Source organism: Ascaphus truei, chromosome 7 (genome assembly GCF_040206685.1).
Source record: "Ascaphus truei isolate aAscTru1 chromosome 7, aAscTru1.hap1, whole genome shotgun sequence".
NCBI classification, from domain to species: Eukaryota; Metazoa; Chordata; class Amphibia; order Anura; family Ascaphidae; genus Ascaphus; species Ascaphus truei.
The window spans coordinates 25,882,198-25,899,847 of record NC_134489.1 but is presented as its reverse complement, the minus strand read 5'-3'; the positions used below and the strand labels follow the sequence as shown (position 1 = coordinate 25,899,847).

General features: G+C 48.0%; 9 non-coding genes and 1 pseudogene across 9 annotated transcripts; all 10 read right to left on the bottom strand.

The window, feature by feature from the left end:
• Positions 1-705: 705 nt before the first annotated feature.
• LOC142500559 (U2 spliceosomal RNA) lies at positions 706-896 on the bottom strand. Its single transcript, XR_012803105.1, has one exon. It is a non-coding gene; the product is annotated as a U2 spliceosomal RNA (small nuclear RNA).
• Positions 897-1,719: 823 nt separating this feature from the next.
• LOC142500558 (U2 spliceosomal RNA) lies at positions 1,720-1,910 on the bottom strand. Its single transcript, XR_012803104.1, has one exon. It is a non-coding gene; the product is annotated as a U2 spliceosomal RNA (small nuclear RNA).
• Positions 1,911-2,733: 823 nt separating this feature from the next.
• On the bottom strand, positions 2,734-2,924 carry LOC142500557 (U2 spliceosomal RNA). Its single transcript, XR_012803103.1, has one exon. It is a non-coding gene; the product is annotated as a U2 spliceosomal RNA (small nuclear RNA).
• An 823-nt stretch (positions 2,925-3,747) lies between these two features.
• On the bottom strand, positions 3,748-3,938 carry LOC142500555 (U2 spliceosomal RNA). The gene has a single exon (XR_012803102.1). It is a non-coding gene; the product is annotated as a U2 spliceosomal RNA (small nuclear RNA).
• An 823-nt stretch (positions 3,939-4,761) lies between these two features.
• Positions 4,762-4,960, bottom strand: LOC142500209 (U2 spliceosomal RNA). The gene has a single exon (XR_012802849.1). It is a non-coding gene; the product is annotated as a U2 spliceosomal RNA (small nuclear RNA).
• Positions 4,961-9,062: 4,102 nt separating this feature from the next.
• Positions 9,063-9,253, bottom strand: LOC142500554 (U2 spliceosomal RNA). Its single transcript, XR_012803101.1, has one exon. It is a non-coding gene; the product is annotated as a U2 spliceosomal RNA (small nuclear RNA).
• Positions 9,254-10,076: 823 nt separating this feature from the next.
• Positions 10,077-10,267, bottom strand: LOC142500553 (U2 spliceosomal RNA). The gene has a single exon (XR_012803100.1). It is a non-coding gene; the product is annotated as a U2 spliceosomal RNA (small nuclear RNA).
• Positions 10,268-11,090: 823 nt separating this feature from the next.
• On the bottom strand, positions 11,091-11,281 carry LOC142500552 (U2 spliceosomal RNA). Its single transcript, XR_012803099.1, has one exon. It is a non-coding gene; the product is annotated as a U2 spliceosomal RNA (small nuclear RNA).
• An 823-nt stretch (positions 11,282-12,104) lies between these two features.
• On the bottom strand, positions 12,105-12,295 carry LOC142500551 (U2 spliceosomal RNA). Its single transcript, XR_012803098.1, has one exon. It is a non-coding gene; the product is annotated as a U2 spliceosomal RNA (small nuclear RNA).
• Positions 12,296-13,118: 823 nt separating this feature from the next.
• LOC142500838 (U2 spliceosomal RNA) lies at positions 13,119-13,293 on the bottom strand (annotated as a pseudogene).
• Positions 13,294-17,650: the final 4,357 nt, after the last annotated feature.

Genomic DNA, 17,650 nt, shown 5'->3' with positions numbered 1-17,650 from the left:
CCAGTCCCTCCGCTCCTCCCGACACAGCCCCGGGGAGTCTATGCAGCAGCGGCGGCGACGACGACGACGGATGCAAAAGCCAAAGACTTTCTATGGAGTAAAGAAAAGCAGCCGCACACACTGCTGGGGGGCCCGCATGGCCAGCAAACAGCCAAAAAGGCACATGCTTCCAGTTCTTTTTCCGGCACCAGGCTTCGTCTGCTTATTTGCATAGGAACCGCCCACTTTTTCTCTGCTAGCCGACTCGTCCGGGCTGCCATGAAACTCAGGCAGCAAGCATGCAAGCAGCCAGTGGCTGGGCTTTTCAGTTCAGGTCATTTCAGCCAGCCAGCCATTGTGACAAGAAGCCAGCAAGTCAAGGCATTTGCTGCTTGCTGCTTGCTGCTTGCTGCTGCAGTGTTTGCTATGCAGGCTATTTGGATACAGCTTCAACAGGAGTTTCTTAGGCATCTGCTCGTTCGGACTGAATTAGGCTAGGCAGCAGGCGGCACTCCTGCTCCATGCGAGGAGGAGCTGAAAAGAAAAGAAAGTAAGAAGCCACGCAAAAGAGCAAACAAGACACAGCAAAAAGAAGGAGGCTTTATTTTGTCGTCATTTCATCTTCTTCTTTCTTTGCAAAAGAAAGAGCCAAAAATGCATGTTTGTTTTTTTTCTGTCAGACAGTCATTTGTTTCTATTTTTTGATACAAGCCAAATATCCCCAAAGGGAAGTGCACCGGTCCTGGAGGTACTGCAATACCAGGTCAATGCGTGGAGTGGACAGAGCAAGCTCTTCTTCCATCTCCCTGTTCTAAAAATCCATTTAATATATGGTCCCCAGATAGGGGACGTATCAGATATTAAACTGATAAGAACAGATACTACACTTGATCTTAGCCAAAAGGCCGAGAAGCGATAACCAGAAATGGGCCCCCGCCTGAGCGCCGCCCGACGGCCAGGGGCGCTACGCTTTAGGGAGAAGGGCAGAGGGAGCCGCTGGCTGCCCGCTCGCCTCCTCCCCCAGCAGGCCTGCCTCCAGTCCCTCCGCTCCTCCCGACACAGCCCCGGGGAGTCTATGCAGCAGCGGCGGCGACGACGACGACGGATGCAAAAGCCAAAGACTTTCTATGGAGTAAAGAAAAGCAGCCGCACACACTGCTGGGGGGCCCGCATGGCCAGCAAACAGCCAAAAAGGCACATGCTTCCAGTTCTTTTTCCGGCACCAGGCTTCGTCTGCTTATTTGCATAGGAACCGCCCACTTTTTCTCTGCTAGCCGACTCGTCCGGGCTGCCATGAAACTCAGGCAGCAAGCATGCAAGCAGCCAGTGGCTGGGCTTTTCAGTTCAGGTCATTTCAGCCAGCCAGCCATTGTGACAAGAAGCCAGCAAGTCAAGGCATTTGCTGCTTGCTGCTTGCTGCTTGCTGCTGCAGTGTTTGCTATGCAGGCTATTTGGATACAGCTTCAACAGGAGTTTCTTAGGCATCTGCTCGTTCGGACTGAATTAGGCTAGGCAGCAGGCGGCACTCCTGCTCCATGCGAGGAGGAGCTGAAAAGAAAAGAAAGTAAGAAGCCACGCAAAAGAGCAAACAAGACACAGCAAAAAGAAGGAGGCTTTATTTTGTCGTCATTTCATCTTCTTCTTTCTTTGCAAAAGAAAGAGCCAAAAATGCATGTTTGTTTTTTTTCTGTCAGACAGTCATTTGTTTCTATTTTTTGATACAAGCCAAATATCCCCAAAGGGAAGTGCACCGGTCCTGGAGGTACTGCAATACCAGGTCAATGCGTGGAGTGGACAGAGCAAGCTCTTCTTCCATCTCCCTGTTCTAAAAATCCATTTAATATATGGTCCCCAGATAGGGGACGTATCAGATATTAAACTGATAAGAACAGATACTACACTTGATCTTAGCCAAAAGGCCGAGAAGCGATAACCAGAAATGGGCCCCCGCCTGAGCGCCGCCCGACGGCCAGGGGCGCTACGCTTTAGGGAGAAGGGCAGAGGGAGCCGCTGGCTGCCCGCTCGCCTCCTCCCCCAGCAGGCCTGCCTCCAGTCCCTCCGCTCCTCCCGACACAGCCCCGGGGAGTCTATGCAGCAGCGGCGGCGACGACGACGACGGATGCAAAAGCCAAAGACTTTCTATGGAGTAAAGAAAAGCAGCCGCACACACTGCTGGGGGGCCCGCATGGCCAGCAAACAGCCAAAAAGGCACATGCTTCCAGTTCTTTTTCCGGCACCAGGCTTCGTCTGCTTATTTGCATAGGAACCGCCCACTTTTTCTCTGCTAGCCGACTCGTCCGGGCTGCCATGAAACTCAGGCAGCAAGCATGCAAGCAGCCAGTGGCTGGGCTTTTCAGTTCAGGTCATTTCAGCCAGCCAGCCATTGTGACAAGAAGCCAGCAAGTCAAGGCATTTGCTGCTTGCTGCTTGCTGCTTGCTGCTGCAGTGTTTGCTATGCAGGCTATTTGGATACAGCTTCAACAGGAGTTTCTTAGGCATCTGCTCGTTCGGACTGAATTAGGCTAGGCAGCAGGCGGCACTCCTGCTCCATGCGAGGAGGAGCTGAAAAGAAAAGAAAGTAAGAAGCCACGCAAAAGAGCAAACAAGACACAGCAAAAAGAAGGAGGCTTTATTTTGTCGTCATTTCATCTTCTTCTTTCTTTGCAAAAGAAAGAGCCAAAAATGCATGTTTGTTTTTTTTCTGTCAGACAGTCATTTGTTTCTATTTTTTGATACAAGCCAAATATCCCCAAAGGGAAGTGCACCGGTCCTGGAGGTACTGCAATACCAGGTCAATGCGTGGAGTGGACAGAGCAAGCTCTTCTTCCATCTCCCTGTTCTAAAAATCCATTTAATATATGGTCCCCAGATAGGGGACGTATCAGATATTAAACTGATAAGAACAGATACTACACTTGATCTTAGCCAAAAGGCCGAGAAGCGATAACCAGAAATGGGCCCCCGCCTGAGCGCCGCCCGACGGCCAGGGGCGCTACGCTTTAGGGAGAAGGGCAGAGGGAGCCGCTGGCTGCCCGCTCGCCTCCTCCCCCAGCAGGCCTGCCTCCAGTCCCTCCGCTCCTCCCGACACAGCCCCGGGGAGTCTATGCAGCAGCGGCGGCGACGACGACGACGGATGCAAAAGCCAAAGACTTTCTATGGAGTAAAGAAAAGCAGCCGCACACACTGCTGGGGGGCCCGCATGGCCAGCAAACAGCCAAAAAGGCACATGCTTCCAGTTCTTTTTCCGGCACCAGGCTTCGTCTGCTTATTTGCATAGGAACCGCCCACTTTTTCTCTGCTAGCCGACTCGTCCGGGCTGCCATGAAACTCAGGCAGCAAGCATGCAAGCAGCCAGTGGCTGGGCTTTTCAGTTCAGGTCATTTCAGCCAGCCAGCCATTGTGACAAGAAGCCAGCAAGTCAAGGCATTTGCTGCTTGCTGCTTGCTGCTTGCTGCTGCAGTGTTTGCTATGCAGGCTATTTGGATACAGCTTCAACAGGAGTTTCTTAGGCATCTGCTCGTTCGGACTGAATTAGGCTAGGCAGCAGGCGGCACTCCTGCTCCATGCGAGGAGGAGCTGAAAAGAAAAGAAAGTAAGAAGCCACGCAAAAGAGCAAACAAGACACAGCAAAAAGAAGGAGGCTTTATTTTGTCGTCATTTCATCTTCTTCTTTCTTTGCAAAAGAAAGAGCCAAAAATGCATGTTTGTTTTTTTTCTGTCAGACAGTCATTTGTTTCTATTTTTTGATACAAGCCAAATATCCCCAAAGGGAAGTGCACCGGTCCTGGAGGTACTGCAATACCAGGTCAATGCGTGGAGTGGACAGAGCAAGCTCTTCTTCCATCTCCCTGTTCTAAAAATCCATTTAATATATGGTCCCCAGATAGGGGACGTATCAGATATTAAACTGATAAGAACAGATACTACACTTGATCTTAGCCAAAAGGCCGAGAAGCGATAACCAGAAATGGGCCCCCGCCTGAGCGCCGCCCGACGGCCAGGGGCGCTACGCTTTAGGGAGAAGGGCAGAGGGAGCCGCTGGCTGCCCGCTCGCCTCCTCCCCCAGCAGGCCTGCCTCCAGTCCCTCCGCTCCTCCCGACACAGCCCCGGGGAGTCTATGCAGCAGCGGCGGCGACGACGACGACGGATGCAAAAGCCAAAGACTTTCTATGGAGTAAAGAAAAGCAGCCGCACACACTGCTGGGGGGCCCGCATGGCCAGCAAACAGCCAAAAAGGCACATGCTTCCAGTTCTTTTTCCGGCACCAGGCTTCGTCTGCTTATTTGCATAGGAACCGCCCACTTTTTCTCTGCTAGCCGACTCGTCCGGGCTGCCATGAAACTCAGGCAGCAAGCATGCAAGCAGCCAGTGGCTGGGCTTTTCAGTTCAGGTCATTTCAGCCAGCCAGCCATTGTGACAAGAAGCCAGCAAGTCAAGGCATTTGCTGCTTGCTGCTTGCTGCTTGCTGCTGCAGTGTTTGCTATGCAGGCTATTTGGATACAGCTTCAACAGGAGTTTCTTAGGCATCTGCTCGTTCGGACTGAATTAGGCTAGGCAGCAGGCGGCACTCCTGCTCCATGCGAGGAGGAGCTGAAAAGAAAAGAAAGTAAGAAGCCACGCAAAAGAGCAAACAAGACACAGCAAAAAGAAGGAGGCTTTATTTTGTCGTCATTTCATCTTCTTCTTTCTTTGCAAAAGAAAGAGCCAAAAATGCATGTTTGTTTTTTTTCTGTCAGACAGTCATTTGTTTCTATTTTTTGATACAAGCCAAATATCCCCAAAGGGAAGTGCACCGGTCCTGGAGGTACTGCAATACCAGGTCAATGCGTGGAGTGGACAGAGCAAGCTCTTCTTCCATCTCCCTGTTCTAAAAATCCATTTAATATATGGTCCCCAGATAGGGGACGTATCAGATATTAAACTGATAAGAACAGATTTTTTTTTTTTTTTTTTTTAAATGTTTATTCACATTTCAAAATATTTACAAACAGTAAATAAGAAAACATTTCAACAAATAAATCATTGTTACTTCACACAATCAAACATTCTAAAAACTAACAGAAAATCCCTATTTCTTAATTTCCGAAAACATTACCATCAGTAAATAAAATACCTTTCCATCAGCCTGAATTTACAATCGTAAACCTCCCCCACACAATCTTTTCAAAAAAACCTTTCACATTATTTACAGTAAATAGCAATTTTTCCACCTAATACATTCCACATTTACAAGACCATTACATTTTGTACATACATAAAAATCAAATTTCCAATTTAAACATTTCCACCACTGTTAAACACACATTTCATAATTTCCCTTTACCTCCTTTGTCTACTACTTTGCTCTTCTTTTATCTAAAAACTCCCTTCTATTCTTCTTTTCTGCCTCAAGCTCCTCTGGCGACATTTTTTGCTTCAGGTCTAATAACCTCTCTAACTCCCTTACTCTTTGGTCTATCCCCCCATAAGGGCTTGTATCCTGTATCATTTTATACCATACTTCTACCTCTCCTACTTTCTCCTCTACCTCCTTTTTTTTTTTTTCTAAAAATTCCTGTTTTTTTTCCATTTCCCAATTTGTTTTGAAAACCTCTTCCACTTTTTCCCCACTCAATCCACTAACCATCACTTTCTCTTTTTCCCCAACTATCTGACTACATATTTCTACAATTTTCTTCTGTTCTACCATCATTTTCCCCTCCATTTTCCTTGCTACCTCCTGTTTTGAAAAAACTTTTGAGGATCCCCCTGTCTCCATAGCTTCCATCTTACTAGAACTTTCTTCCTCGCTTTCGCTCCTACTTGTCCCCCCAACTTTCCTTAGTTTCACCTCTTTGCCTTGATCCATCTGCTCTTCTTCCTCACTACAACTATCCGAATCATTTTCACTACTTTCTTCCATGTCTTCCATTTCTTTCTCTAATATTCTTTCACAGTTTTCTAATTCCTTATTTATAGCATGCTCTGCAGCTTTTGCTTTTTCTCTGCTTTTCTCCGAAGTATCCTTTCCTACTATTTCTTTCTTCTCTTTTATCCATTTATCCAAGTGCCTGTTGTACTTTCCTTTCCATCTTTTAACACAATCCTCATAGGTCCATTTTTTCCCTATCGCTCTTTGTCTTCCCTGCTCTTCTCTTTCTTCTATACTCACACCACTTCCGATTTTTTTATTTTTCCCTTTTCCTCTGCTTACACTTTCAAAAGAGGTACTTACCTCCCCCCCTTTCTCATTTGTACTTGTTCCTATTACTTCCTGACTTTGCGTTTTGAATATGGCAGGATAACCTATCAAGTCATCCGAGGCTGCTTTCACTACACATCCCTCTCTCCTTGGGCCCACTTTCTCCTCTTTTCCTTCTTCTAGAACCTCTTCCTTTGCCTCTTTCCCTTCTCTTGCCTTATTTTCTGAGTTTAAAGGTTTTTCCTCCATACTTGCTACTTCTATTTCTTTCTGTTCTTTCCCTAAGTCCCCCACCACCTCTTGTATTTTCTCTAGAACTTTATACGTTCCTTCTTCCTGCCTGTCTTCCAGGGTCTCTTCCACCACTGTCACTTCTGTAAGCTTCACGAAATCTTGTACTTCCTCCTCACTAATTTCCTCAGTTTCTCCTAGTATATATTCCTCCTCTTCTCCTTTAAAATCTGCTCTACCCTCCTTTACCTCCACCCACTGCAAACCTTCTGTTTTCAATTCCTCATATTTCTCTTTAGTAATATTTTTCCTTTGACTCATTAATTTTTCCAAACTCTGTATCATTTGTTGCTCTGAACTCCCTTTATGTTGCTTCCTAAATATTTTAACCCAAAACTCTACTTCCCCTACTGCCTTATCAAATTCCTCCATTTTTTTTGTTAGATCTTTTCCATATTTTTTCACTACCCTCTCTACCTTTTCTCTAGGCCCCACTCTCTCCTCCTCCCCTTGGCCTTCCTTCACATCTCTACTGTCCACTTCTTGTTTACGCTTTTGGGGTTTTTTCCCCCCAATTGTAATCTCCATCCCCTCCTCCTGCTGTTCTACCCCAACATTCCTTCCCTCACTCTGTGTGTCTTGAACCTCCATACTATCTGCCCAATTTTGCTCAGACATGCTCAGAGACTCTGCCACCCCATTCCCCATCAAGATCTGGCCACCTTCACCCCCCTCTCCCTTTCCCCCAACAAAGCTTTGGGCAATATTGTCCAAAAGAAAATCTTCCTCTTTTTTCTCCAGGTCCTCTCCCTCTTGGCTTGCCACATCCGTGTCCTCCCCTCCTGCAGCTTGAGCATAGCTCCTTTTCTTGCACTGTCGTGCCAAATGTCCTCTTACCCCACACACATCACATTTCTTTGGGATCTTACAATAGGCCGCCGTATGGCCTTCCTCGCCGCAATTGCGACACACCATCTCAGTCTTTTCACACTTTTCTCTTGTGTGTCCATAACGAAAACATTTCCTACAATAAGTAGGTTGTCCTGGGTAGAAAAGAAAACCCCTGTTTCCGGCAATACTAAAGCTGGCCGGAGGGTGCATCACTCCCCCCACCCCCGTCGAGTCTGCTTTGAACCGCACCCAATACCGTCTCTTACCATTGTACATTTTATAAGGGTTATACAACTCTTCTCCCCCTCTCACTTCCATGCAGTACCTCTTTAAAAAAAGAAAAATATCTTCTTTCCGTGCATAGGGGTTATACATATGCACCACAACTGGTCTCATCTCCAGCATAAAACTTGGTCCCAAGCTGATTCCACGCATGTTCTCATCCAAAGCCATCTCTTTGCACCTTTCGTAGGCACACAGGCAATCCGCATCTTCAAAAAGGGTCAGATCGTAGATCCCTTGTTTCTGGAAATCCTGCAGACACATCACTTTTGTTGCTGCCAAACCGATCACTCCATTCAGAATCGTCTCCACGAAAAACGTCAGGCTGACTCGCTGTCTCTCCGCCTCTGCTACCAGGAACCGAAGCGTATTCCTCATATGAGCTCCAGACGCCATTGTCTCAGCTCTCCTTGTCCGCTCTCAAGCTCGGGTGCGGCGCCCCCACAGCAGCAAGGGACTTAAGCCCTTTCGGGCGATGTCCCAAGGCCAAGGCGCCGGCCCCTTACTCTCCGTCTCGTGCTCGCCCTCCGAATCGCACAGGATGTTGTACCTCCCCAATAGCTACAATACGGCTTAAGACCCCAGAGGGGCCGATGCCGCAAGGCCGAGGAAGCACTATCCCTGCTGGCCCTCTGACTTCGACACTTGGTCTTAGCCAAAAGGCCGAGAAGCGATAACCAGAAATGGGCCCCCGCCTGAGCGCCGCCCGACGGCCAGGGGCGCTACGCTTTAGGGAGAAGGGCAGAGGGAGCCGCTGGCTGCCCGCTCGCCTCCTCCCCCAGCAGGCCTGCCTCCAGTCCCTCCGCTCCTCCCGACACAGCCCCGGGGAGTCTATGCAGCAGCGGCGGCGACGACGACGACGGATGCAAAAGCCAAAGACTTTCTATGGAGTAAAGAAAAGCAGCCGCACACACTGCTGGGGGGCCCGCATGGCCAGCAAACAGCCAAAAAGGCACATGCTTCCAGTTCTTTTTCCGGCACCAGGCTTCGTCTGCTTATTTGCATAGGAACCGCCCACTTTTTCTCTGCTAGCCGACTCGTCCGGGCTGCCATGAAACTCAGGCAGCAAGCATGCAAGCAGCCAGTGGCTGGGCTTTTCAGTTCAGGTCATTTCAGCCAGCCAGCCATTGTGACAAGAAGCCAGCAAGTCAAGGCATTTGCTGCTTGCTGCTTGCTGCTTGCTGCTGCAGTGTTTGCTATGCAGGCTATTTGGATACAGCTTCAACAGGAGTTTCTTAGGCATCTGCTCGTTCGGACTGAATTAGGCTAGGCAGCAGGCGGCACTCCTGCTCCATGCGAGGAGGAGCTGAAAAGAAAAGAAAGTAAGAAGCCACGCAAAAGAGCAAACAAGACACAGCAAAAAGAAGGAGGCTTTATTTTGTCGTCATTTCATCTTCTTCTTTCTTTGCAAAAGAAAGAGCCAAAAATGCATGTTTGTTTTTTTTCTGTCAGACAGTCATTTGTTTCTATTTTTTGATACAAGCCAAATATCCCCAAAGGGAAGTGCACCGGTCCTGGAGGTACTGCAATACCAGGTCAATGCGTGGAGTGGACAGAGCAAGCTCTTCTTCCATCTCCCTGTTCTAAAAATCCATTTAATATATGGTCCCCAGATAGGGGACGTATCAGATATTAAACTGATAAGAACAGATACTACACTTGATCTTAGCCAAAAGGCCGAGAAGCGATAACCAGAAATGGGCCCCCGCCTGAGCGCCGCCCGACGGCCAGGGGCGCTACGCTTTAGGGAGAAGGGCAGAGGGAGCCGCTGGCTGCCCGCTCGCCTCCTCCCCCAGCAGGCCTGCCTCCAGTCCCTCCGCTCCTCCCGACACAGCCCCGGGGAGTCTATGCAGCAGCGGCGGCGACGACGACGACGGATGCAAAAGCCAAAGACTTTCTATGGAGTAAAGAAAAGCAGCCGCACACACTGCTGGGGGGCCCGCATGGCCAGCAAACAGCCAAAAAGGCACATGCTTCCAGTTCTTTTTCCGGCACCAGGCTTCGTCTGCTTATTTGCATAGGAACCGCCCACTTTTTCTCTGCTAGCCGACTCGTCCGGGCTGCCATGAAACTCAGGCAGCAAGCATGCAAGCAGCCAGTGGCTGGGCTTTTCAGTTCAGGTCATTTCAGCCAGCCAGCCATTGTGACAAGAAGCCAGCAAGTCAAGGCATTTGCTGCTTGCTGCTTGCTGCTTGCTGCTGCAGTGTTTGCTATGCAGGCTATTTGGATACAGCTTCAACAGGAGTTTCTTAGGCATCTGCTCGTTCGGACTGAATTAGGCTAGGCAGCAGGCGGCACTCCTGCTCCATGCGAGGAGGAGCTGAAAAGAAAAGAAAGTAAGAAGCCACGCAAAAGAGCAAACAAGACACAGCAAAAAGAAGGAGGCTTTATTTTGTCGTCATTTCATCTTCTTCTTTCTTTGCAAAAGAAAGAGCCAAAAATGCATGTTTGTTTTTTTTCTGTCAGACAGTCATTTGTTTCTATTTTTTGATACAAGCCAAATATCCCCAAAGGGAAGTGCACCGGTCCTGGAGGTACTGCAATACCAGGTCAATGCGTGGAGTGGACAGAGCAAGCTCTTCTTCCATCTCCCTGTTCTAAAAATCCATTTAATATATGGTCCCCAGATAGGGGACGTATCAGATATTAAACTGATAAGAACAGATACTACACTTGATCTTAGCCAAAAGGCCGAGAAGCGATAACCAGAAATGGGCCCCCGCCTGAGCGCCGCCCGACGGCCAGGGGCGCTACGCTTTAGGGAGAAGGGCAGAGGGAGCCGCTGGCTGCCCGCTCGCCTCCTCCCCCAGCAGGCCTGCCTCCAGTCCCTCCGCTCCTCCCGACACAGCCCCGGGGAGTCTATGCAGCAGCGGCGGCGACGACGACGACGGATGCAAAAGCCAAAGACTTTCTATGGAGTAAAGAAAAGCAGCCGCACACACTGCTGGGGGGCCCGCATGGCCAGCAAACAGCCAAAAAGGCACATGCTTCCAGTTCTTTTTCCGGCACCAGGCTTCGTCTGCTTATTTGCATAGGAACCGCCCACTTTTTCTCTGCTAGCCGACTCGTCCGGGCTGCCATGAAACTCAGGCAGCAAGCATGCAAGCAGCCAGTGGCTGGGCTTTTCAGTTCAGGTCATTTCAGCCAGCCAGCCATTGTGACAAGAAGCCAGCAAGTCAAGGCATTTGCTGCTTGCTGCTTGCTGCTTGCTGCTGCAGTGTTTGCTATGCAGGCTATTTGGATACAGCTTCAACAGGAGTTTCTTAGGCATCTGCTCGTTCGGACTGAATTAGGCTAGGCAGCAGGCGGCACTCCTGCTCCATGCGAGGAGGAGCTGAAAAGAAAAGAAAGTAAGAAGCCACGCAAAAGAGCAAACAAGACACAGCAAAAAGAAGGAGGCTTTATTTTGTCGTCATTTCATCTTCTTCTTTCTTTGCAAAAGAAAGAGCCAAAAATGCATGTTTGTTTTTTTTCTGTCAGACAGTCATTTGTTTCTATTTTTTGATACAAGCCAAATATCCCCAAAGGGAAGTGCACCGGTCCTGGAGGTACTGCAATACCAGGTCAATGCGTGGAGTGGACAGAGCAAGCTCTTCTTCCATCTCCCTGTTCTAAAAATCCATTTAATATATGGTCCCCAGATAGGGGACGTATCAGATATTAAACTGATAAGAACAGATACTACACTTGATCTTAGCCAAAAGGCCGAGAAGCGATAACCAGAAATGGGCCCCCGCCTGAGCGCCGCCCGACGGCCAGGGGCGCTACGCTTTAGGGAGAAGGGCAGAGGGAGCCGCTGGCTGCCCGCTCGCCTCCTCCCCCAGCAGGCCTGCCTCCAGTCCCTCCGCTCCTCCCGACACAGCCCCGGGGAGTCTATGCAGCAGCGGCGGCGACGACGACGACGGATGCAAAAGCCAAAGACTTTCTATGGAGTAAAGAAAAGCAGCCGCACACACTGCTGGGGGGCCCGCATGGCCAGCAAACAGCCAAAAAGGCACATGCTTCCAGTTCTTTTTCCGGCACCAGGCTTCGTCTGCTTATTTGCATAGGAACCGCCCACTTTTTCTCTGCTAGCCGACTCGTCCGGGCTGCCATGAAACTCAGGCAGCAAGCATGCAAGCAGCCAGTGGCTGGGCTTTTCAGTTCAGGTCATTTCAGCCAGCCAGCCATTGTGACAAGAAGCCAGCAAGTCAAGGCATTTGCTGCTTGCTGCTTGCTGCTTGCTGCTGCAGTGTTTGCTATGCAGGCTATTTGGATACAGCTTCAACAGGAGTTTCTTAGGCATCTGCTCGTTCGGACTGAATTAGGCTAGGCAGCAGGCGGCACTCCTGCTCCATGCGAGGAGGAGCTGAAAAGAAAAGAAAGTAAGAAGCCACGCAAAAGAGCAAACAAGACACAGCAAAAAGAAGGAGGCTTTATTTTGTCGTCATTTCATCTTCTTCTTTCTTTGCAAAAGAAAGAGCCAAAAATGCATGTTTGTTTTTTTTCTGTCAGACAGTCATTTGTTTCTATTTTTTGATACAAGCCAAATATCCCCAAAGGGAAGTGCACCGGTCCTGGAGGTACTGCAATACCAGGTCAATGCGTGGAGTGGACAGAGCAAGCTCTTCTTCCATCTCCCTGTTCTAAAAATCCATTTAATATATGGTCCCCAGATAGGGGACGTATCAGATATTAAACTGATAAGAACAGATACTACACTTGATCTTAGCCAAAAGGCCGAGAAGCGATAACCAGAAATGGGCCCCCGCCTGAGCGCCGCCCGACGGCCAGGGGCGCTACGCTTTAGGGAGAAGGGCAGAGGGAGCCGCTGGCTGCCCGCTCGCCTCCTCCCCCAGCAGGCCTGCCTCCAGTCCCTCCGCTCCTCCCGACACAGCCCCGGGGAGTCTATGCAGCAGCGGCGGCGACGACGACGACGGATGCAAAAGCCAAAGACTTTCTATGGAGTAAAGAAAAGCAGCCGCACACACTGCTGGGGGGCCCGCATGGCCAGCAAACAGCCAAAAAGGCACATGCTTCCAGTTCTTTTTCCGGCACCAGGCTTCGTCTGCTTATTTGCATAGGAACCGCCCACTTTTTCTCTGCTAGCCGACTCGTCCGGGCTGCCATGAAACTCAGGCAGCAAGCATGCAAGCAGCCAGTGGCTGGGCTTTTCAGTTCAGGTCATTTCAGCCAGCCAGCCATTGTGACAAGAAGCCAGCAAGTCAAGGCATTTGCTGCTTGCTGCTTGCTGCTTGCTGCTGCAGTGTTTGCTATGCAGGCTATTTGGATACAGCTTCAACAGGAGTTTCTTAGGCATCTGCTCGTTCGGACTGAATTAGGCTAGGCAGCAGGCGGCACTCCTGCTCCATGCGAGGAGGAGCTGAAAAGAAAAGAAAGTAAGAAGCCACGCAAAAGAGCAAACAAGACACAGCAAAAAGAAGGAGGCTTTATTTTGTCGTCATTTCATCTTCTTCTTTCTTTGCAAAAGAAAGAGCCAAAAATGCATGTTTGTTTTTTTTCTGTCAGACAGTCATTTGTTTCTATTTTTTGATACAAGCCAAATATCCCCAAAGGGAAGTGCACCGGTCCTGGAGGTACTGCAATACCAGGTCAATGCGTGGAGTGGACAGAGCAAGCTCTTCTTCCATCTCCCTGTTCTAAAAATCCATTTAATATATGGTCCCCAGATAGGGGACGTATCAGATATTAAACTGATAAGAACAGATTTTTTTTGTTTTGAAAGTTAAATCTTTATTGTCAATCAACATTCAAGTATATACAGAAAAAAGAAAGACTTTTCGAAAAACAAAAAACCACCCCTACATACAAAAACCCCAAACATAACTTTCACGAAATTCCATACTTGTTACAAAAAACACATATCATCACCCCCTATAGGTATCCCCACATATTCTACTTACTTATTTACATTAAATTATATTTATTGAGCAATGAACCATAGAAACAAAAACTTTTGTATCTATTCTTCTCAAAAAATCATCTCACCAAAGTATTCCAAACCTCAAAGTTCCAGAGGTCAGCCTGGACTCTGTTTGCTCTCTTGTCCATCCTGTAGTACACATACATCCTGCTTTTGATCAGTTTAATACATTCACTCACATTCACCTCATCCTTCTTTCCCACCAAAATATTCCTCACTTGCCATAAAGCTTCTTTCACACAATTAATCATTTGCCACGCAATTCTCTCCCTTCCACTCTCATACTCTCCTAATCCATACAACATTCTCTCCAAACTCAAACTTTTCAAGAGCGTAACTTCTTTGAATAGTGGGCCAATCTTCCTCCAGACTGCCCTCGCAAAAGAACAGTCCCAGAGGAGATGGACCACGCTCTCCACTTTCTCACAACATTCTCTCGGGCACCTGTCTGTTACAGCCAGGTCCCGCCTCTTTTGCACCTCACGCACCGGGAGGCACATCCACGCTGTCATCCAAGCCACATCCTTTTGCTCATTAAATAGGTACTTCTCATTCACCATCTTCCATCCCTTCCTCATTTGGTCTCCATTCAGTCCCCCGATCATCTCCATACTCTCCCTCGCTTTCAACACTTTCGTCACTTTCTTCCTAGACTTCCATACCTCCATTCCTAGCATTTGCAATTCAAATTTTACAATATACGTCTCTATAATGGTATAGAAACGTGATGGCTTGAAACAAACTGGTTTCGTGAGGTCATATCTAACTCCCCAGAGTCTTCTGCACATTCCCCTCATCATATACCCACAAAAATTTGCGCACAGAAGCTCTATCTTATCTACTCTACCTATATAAAAACTAATATAATTTAAGTACAAGAACACTTCCAGGTCAGGAAGGTCCTTCCCCCCATTTCCTCTTGATTTCACTACCCTACATCTTCTCAACTTTTCTTCCTTGGAACCCCAAAAAAAGGTGCACAACATCCTCCACACCTTTCGCAGCCAAACACTCGTTGGAGGGAAAATCAGGCCGATATATAAAATACTGGGGAGTAATACTGACTTAATTATCAGATTCCTCCCCTCCAGAGACAAAGCTCTCATTGACCATAAACTTATTTTCTTGCTCAATTTTGCCTCTAGGTTAATCCAGTTCTGCGTCCCTTTTAGTTCACTATCAAAAACGAGGCCCAAAACCTCCAGGGGTCCCTCAACTATGGGAATTTTCAGTTCCCCCAACCCTTCTACCTCACCAAATGCCTTAACATTACTCTTGGCTCTATTGATCTTAAAAGCTGAGGCTTGACAGAAAATCTCTGTCTGAAAAAGAGCTCTCTTTAGGGCGACAGACGACTTACAAACCAAAGTCACATCATCCATGTATGCTAGAATTTTCAAACTCCGGCCTCTGCTACCCGGAATCTCTATCCCTCTAATAACTTTGTCCCGATTCAACAAACGTACAAGCGGTTCCAGAGCACAGATAAACACGACTGGGGAGAAAGGGCACCCCTGTCTCACGCCAGACCTAACACTTATTTGTTTTGTAAGGAAGCCATCAACCTGAATCCGACTAAAGGCGTTCTTATATAATACTTTTATAAACCCCAAAAACCGTCCAGGGATCCCCATTCTCTCAAGCACATGATACAAGAAATCATGGGAAACCCTGTCGTATGCTTTCTCAAAATCCAGAGTTGTTACTACTAAGGCTTGCTTCCTTTCCCCACAATCATAAATCACATCTCTTAACAAGGCCAAATTCTCCCCAATCTGTCTACCCGGCACTGCACACACCTGCTCCTCCCCAATAATTTGATCTAAAACAATTTTAACTCTATTGGCTAAAACTTTGGCTATAAGTTTATAGTCTGAGTTAAGTAACGTGATCGGCCGCCAGTTTGAAAGTGCCGATCTGTCTCCCTTTTTAAAGATTAACGTCACTATACCCTCTCTCATTGATTTGGGAAGTTCTGCTTTCCCAAGACAAGCAACACACACCTCCAGAAAGTCCTTACTCAGGATCCCCCAGAAAGTCTGGTAAAACTCATAAGGCAAGCCGTCACTTCCAGGGGTCTTATTTTTCTTCCCATTTTTCAGGGCCTCTTCCAATTCGCCTAGTTTAATTTCTTGTTCTAATACCTCCTGATCTTCCTTCTCCAAAGCCCTCTCTAATGCATTCAAGACATCCACCTCAAAACTCTCATCCCTTCCTTTCACTTCATACAAATCCCTATAAAACTCTTCAATCGTTTCCAACATTCTTCTTCTTTCGCTCACCTCCGTCCCATTCGCGTCTCTTACACCCCTCATTTGTTCCTGCCTTCCATACGCCTTCTTAAAAAAGAAGCGCGTGCACCTTTCCCCCTGCTCCGCCCTTTCTATCCTAGCTTGAAAGATTATTTCTTTCCCCTTCTTTTCAAGCATCCCTTTTATCTTCTTCCTAGCCTCTTCTATCTCTAAATCTATCTCCTCCCCAAAATTCCTCAATCTATACAAAAAATTGAGTCGCAAATGCCACCTTTCATACTCCTCTCTCTCCTTCCTTTTCCTCTCACATCCTCTCTTAATGAAAAAAACTTTAGACTCCATTTTCACCATCTCCCACCATTCAGTCAGGTCCTCATATTCATCCTTCTGCATTCTCAACCTTGTATACAACCATTCATACCTCTTTCGCACCCGTTCATCCTCAAGCAAGCTCACATTCAACTTCCATACATTCCTCCCATGCACTTCTCTCTTTCCTAAGCATATATTTCCCTCCATCCATACATGATCCGTGAACGCAACCCTTTTCTGGGTCATCGTGTTCACCTTTAGCCCCTGTGTAAAAAAATAATCAATACGCGACCTGGCCGTCCCTTTGTCACTAAACCAAGTAAAACGCTCTTCGTTACGCAAAAACTTTTTGCCCTGGTCACACAACTTAAAATCTATAACAACATTTTTTAACAAAACCCCCGTGCTATCCACCCCTACACTCTCACCCACCCCCTCCCTATCACCCCCCACCACCGTGCAATTGAAATCCCCAATAACCACAGTAGGCATTGTTCCCGGTAGAAAAAGCTTCAATTTCTCTATTAGCTCCCCGCGCTTGCTCCTATGTGGAGGCATGTATACATTGAAAATCCGGAACACACACCCCCCCACCTCCACCACTACCAATAGCAGCCTCCCCGGCTCTATAGCTAATACATCCTTAATGTTGGCTTTTGGGCTTTTAAATAAGATCCCCACGCCATCGTTCTTACAGGAACTCCCGGGAGACCACACTGCTGGTCCCCAACCCCACTCCTTATCTCCAGGAGGGGAGTTTATGGCACACTCCTGTAAACAAAAAATGTCCCCTTTAGAATGTCTCAAGAAGTCCAGGATCATAGCCCTGCGAGCAATTCCCCCCACGCTTCGTACATTCAAGGAAACTATATTAATCATAATAATGCAAAGGATATATTTTCACCGTCATGACTTCAACTCACGTGATCTATCCATCATAGTTGTATCACTTAGGTTGGATACCGCTCCATCCTCTAGGAAGGATTGATCTGTTCCTATTTCATTTACAGTACCTGCCGAACCTGGGGAAGGATACCCAGACCTTTCTGAATCAGATGAGAATTCCTCAATCTGCTGAGAGGAGACTACGTCACTTTCACTGACTATCTCCTCTATTCCCTCGCATCTTGCCTTGGTCTCGGTTTCTGCTATTGCCTTTACTCCCTTTTCAGCAGGTCTTTTCCTGTTCGTCTTTTGGGAGGGCTGAACATCCATCTCCTCTTCCTTGCTCTGCTCTCCTTCAGCCGCCTGCCTCACGAGGGCTTCCTCCCTCTCTGCAGCCTGTCTTCCAGGATCAAGCTCTGACTCGCTTTCCAGATCGGTTCCTATCTCCTCCAGGCCTCCTGCATTCTCCTCTGCCTCTGGAGATGCCGCCGGGGAGATCTCTGTCGGGAACACTTCCTCTAATGCGACTACAGGACCCATGTCTCTTGTTGCTTCTGGTTTTGCTGCATTGGCATAGGTTCGACGCGGGCACTGCCTTGCCATGTGTTCTGCCTCCCCACACAAATCGCAGGTGCGCTCCATCTGACAGTTCTCTGTTGAGTGGCCCTCTCTCTTGCACTTTTTGCAATAGAACTCTTGGTTCGTGCAATTTTC